Here is a 4,938-nt window from a genome sequence, read left to right as displayed (position 1 = left end):
CCGCTCGTCGTGTCTGTTATCTGCTGGCAATGCCCGTGCAGCTGATCAGCACCCTGTGTTTGTGAGAATCATTACTTGTTCACCAAACATTATTTTGCCTCTGGACGATACGCTTTCAACAATTTCGGCGTTCATATACCGTGTCCCACGACTATAGCTTGGTATAACTTAGGTCCCGTTTGGTTTATAACAGCTAAATTTGACCCCTTCGTATCAAAGAGAATATTACCATTTAGAAATATTAAATAAATTTTTTTAAAAAAAATTTCACAGATGGTTGCTAATTTGCGAGATGAATTTAATACAACAACAATAACAACTTAGCCTTTTGTCCCAAGCAAGTTGGGGTAGGTTAGAGATGAAACCCACGGAAAATAAGAATAAGAAACACAAAAAGGGCACAAGCCAAAGGAAGAGTTAGGGGTTAAACAAAAAGTAACAAAGGTCATGGTTCAGGTACGTTAATTGCTAATCTCCAAGCGCTCCTATCCATAACTAATTCCTTAGCGATATTCCACTCCTTAAGGTCTCTCTTAACAGTCTCGTCCCAAGTTAGTCTAGATCTACCTCTACCTCTCTTTACAGTATCATCCCGCTTTAAAACTCCACTACACACCGGCGCCTCGGGAGGCCTCCGATGTACATGTCCAAACCATCTCAACCGATGTTGAATCAATTTCTCCTCGATAGGTGCCACCCCGACCCTATCTCGAATCTCTTCGTTCCGGACTCTATCCTTTCTTTATGCCCGCAGAACCAACGCAGCATACGCATCTCTGCTACACTCAGTTGCTGGACATGTCGCCTTTTTGTAGACCAACATTCAGCACCGTATAACATCGCCGGGCGAATCGCCGTCCTATAGAACTTACCTTTTAGCCTCTGTGCACCTTCTTGTCACAGAGGACGCCCGAAACCTGCCGCCACTTCAACCAACCAGCTGAAATTCTATGTCTAACATCTTCATCAATGTCTCCATCTTTCTGAAGTATTGATCCTAGATACCGGAAAATATCCTTCTTGGCCACCACTTGACCTTCGAGGCTAACGTCTCCATCCTCATACCTAGTCGGGCTAAAGTCGCACATCATATACTCGGTCTTGGTCCTACTCAGTCTGAACCCCCTCGACTCTAACGTGTGTCTCCACAGCTCTAATTTCATATTAACCCCTGCGCTACTCTCGTCAACTAGCACCACATCATCAGCAAAGAGCATACACCAAGGGATATTACCCTGTATGTCCCTTGTGACCTCATCCATCACCAAAGCAAATAGATAAGGGCTCAATGCTGACCCCCTGATGTAGTCCTATTTTAATTCGAAAGTCACTGGTATCGCCATCACATGTTCGAACACAAGTCATCGCATCCTTGTACATATCCTTGATGAGGGTAATATACTTAGTTGGGACGTTGTGTTTTTCCAAGGCCCACCACATGACGTCTCTCGTACTTTGTCATACGCCTTCTCTAGGTCAATAAAGCCCATGTGAAAGTCCTTCTTCTCCTCTCTATATCTCTCCATCAACTGTCGTACTAAGAAAATCGCCTCCATGGTCGACCTCCCAGGCATGAACCCAAACTGGTTTTGGGTCACCCTTGTCAATCTTCTTAGACGATGCTCGATAACCCTCTCCCAAAGCTTCATCGTATGGCTCATCAGCTTAATCCCCCGGTAGTTAGTACAACTTTGAACATCTCCCATATTCTTGAAGATCGGTACTAATATACTTCTTCTCCATTCCTCCGGCATCTTGTTTGACCGGAAAATTAGGTTAAAAAGCTTAGCTAACCATACTACCGCCCTCTCGCCCAGGCATCTCCACACCTCAATGGGGATGCCATCGGGACCCATTGCTTTACCTCCCTTCATCCTATTCAGAGCCTCCCCGATCTCTGCCTCCTGAATCCTCCTCACAAAGCGTCTGTTGGTATCATCAAATGAGTCGTCCAACTCGAAAGTAGGACTCTTATTTTCTCCATTAAACAACTTGTCGAAGTATTCTCGCCATCTATCCTTGATCTTCTCATCCTTCACCAGAAGTCCATCTGTCCCATCCTTGATGCATTTGATTTGGTTTATGTCCCTTGTCTTCCTCTCGCGGGCCCTAGCTATCCTATAAATATCCTTCTCTCCTTCCTTCGTACCTAGCCGTTGATAAAGGTTATCAAAAGCCTGACCTTTCGCTACACTTACAGCTCGCTTTGCAGACCTCTTCGCTAATCTATAGCCCTCGATGTTGGTTGCGCTCTTGTCGAGGTGAAGGCGTTTGAAACACTCCTTCTTCTCCTTAATAGCCCTTTGCACCTCGTCATTCCACCACCAAGTCTTTTTCACTTCCTGCTTGGCTCCCCTACTCACACCAAACACTTCTGAGACCATCTTCCGAACACATGTCGCCATCTTTAGCCACATATCATCTGCATCTGCTCCTTCTTCCCAAGGCCCCTCGCCTAGCATCCTCTCCTTAAACGTTTGTGCCTCTTCCCCTCTAAGCTTCCCACCACTTCGTTCTCGCAATCTTGGCACGTTTGTCCGGTGGGCACGTACCCAAAAACAAAAATCCGCCACTACAAGCTTGTGTTAGGGGACAACACACTCCCCAGGTATCACCTTAGAATCTAAGCAGGCACGTCTATCCTCTCTCCTAGCAAGGATAAAATCGATTTGGCTCGAGTATTGTCCACTATGGAAGGTCACTAGATGGGACTCTCTCTTTCTAAAGAGGGTATTCGCTAACAGCAGGTCGTAGGCCAACGCAAAATTCAAAACATCCTCCCCCCCCCCCGCTAACAGCAGGTCGAGATGAATTTAATGATCCTAATTAATTCATGATTTGCAACAGTGATGCTACCGTAACCATCCGCTAATTAGCTAGGGGTTCTGCAATTTATTTTATAATTAAACTTTATTTAATATTTCTAAATGGTAAGATTCTCTTTGATGTGGGTTAAAGTTTAGCACTCCAAAACCAAACACCACCTTACTCGGCGTTTTATGGAATTCTGTTTGGATTGTCAGCAGTAGCATGTGGTGTTCCTTCTAAGCTTTGAGCTTGTACTTCATCCCCATCGAGGCTTGTTATTAATTTGTCCTTAGTTGTAGGGGTTTTTTGTCATCTTCACATGTCCAAATGAGCTTTCCTTGCAAAACCATCCACGAGACTGCATTTAAAGAATGTAATTTGCTGCACCACGTGTTCAAAAGTACTCCATTTTCATGTAAAACATATGTTATGAATCTGCACGGAATGAATTTTGTACGGACAGTGGCTCCATTTGGTGCATGCTGGATTCTCAAAGCAGTTCAGCTTAACTATTTTTTAGATTAAGTTATAAACCGACCTTCTATATACTGACAGTTGGATATATACAGCTAAAACTTACAAAAGTTGTTAGACTCTAAACCTCAAATGAGGGTCTTAAAATATAAGAAAGAAAACTAGAAGACTAAACTTCAAATTTCATCTTCACTCACGTTTCATTCTTGCAAAATCTTTACGCAGCACCAAATTATCATATCTCTCGTCTTCTTCGAAACTAGATGTTCAAATCGTGTGATGCCACTGAAGTAATAGAGTCTAATCGAAGGACCTCCAAGGCGACGTTTCAAGAAGAAAATAATATCGAAGACACCATCGCTGCCTCATCCAGCATGCCAGAATCGAGTTTTCATTCGGAGATCCACCGACAGTTGCAGTGACACCATGACAACGTCTCACATGGAAATGACGCTAACAACCACCGTCATTGTCGACACCGACATAATACCGGCAAAAACTTTCCTCTAGAGCACCTGCTCGGTGACACCACCATTTCTTTAAGAATCGATGGTCAGACCGCTATCGGGGTTGAATGAAATCTCGGCCGCGCTAGCCGGGAGAGTACCGGTGGCCACGGCAGCGGCGTAAGCCTCTAGCCGCGCCAAGACAGCACACCACAACCCAACTGATGAGCTCCCGTCCGTGCTCCGGCGGCGGCGGGGCCTGGCGAGCGCCCGCCCACACACCCGCGGTGGCAGGGGCCATGTGAGCGCCCGCCCCCGCGACAGCGCGCCCCTCCCATGTGGGGGCCTGGTGAGCACCCACCCACGCACCGGCGGCGGCGTGCCCCTCCCATCTACGTCCAGCGGTGGCGGCGAGGCTGGGCGAGCGCTCACCCGCGCTCCGGCAGCGGCGCGCCCCCGAGCACCAACAGTAGAGGAGGAGCCCAGGCTGCAGCGCGGTTGAGGCCTATGTCACCCGCGAGGAGTCACCGTTGCTTAGATCTGCGCGAGGTAGCCTCAAATCGGAGAAAAAGGCCCCACCGCCGCCATCCTCGCTACCGTACGCGCTTCCAGCAGCCGGCTCCGACGGTGGCGCGACTAGGGAGGCGGGGGACAGGGGTGGCGGCGCTAGGGTTGGAGCCGCCCGTGTCACCCCTGGAGGAGCGACGCAGGGGCAGACGGTACGCTAGGGTTGAACCCTCTGGTTGGAGAAGGCTTTCTCAGCTTAGCTACTTGAAAAGAAATCATGAAACGAGTACCAAATTATTGGGTTATGTTAAGAATCTGCCCAGGATGAATTGTCGCGTGCTGGATTTTCAAAGCAGGTCAGCTTAGCCACTTGACAACAAATAATAAAATAAGCATCAAATTATTGGGTGAGTGCGCGTATAGGAGATGAATGTAGGTGCATATATGTTAGCAAAATTTGACGTCGATCTTTTTTTTACATAACCTCTTGCAAAGGGCTAATCTAGAAGGGTCATTGTATAGGTTGTATATATACACATGTATAAATTTAAGAAAATTACAAAATTCCATGTAAAATGTTTGGATGTTTGCCCCAAAAAAACTCGCTATTAATAGTTTCTAGTCAGACTCCCTTTGCAAAGTTTTATGTGGTTTTATCACCCAACTTAGTAGCTCTGACCAGGGAAGGAAAATCATAATATTA

Source organism: Panicum hallii, chromosome 4, assembly GCF_002211085.1.
Source record: "Panicum hallii strain FIL2 chromosome 4, PHallii_v3.1, whole genome shotgun sequence".
NCBI lineage: Eukaryota > Viridiplantae > Streptophyta > Magnoliopsida > Poales > Poaceae > Panicum > Panicum hallii.
The sequence above is the reverse complement of the archived record's forward strand: the minus strand, read 5'-3'. Positions refer to the sequence as shown.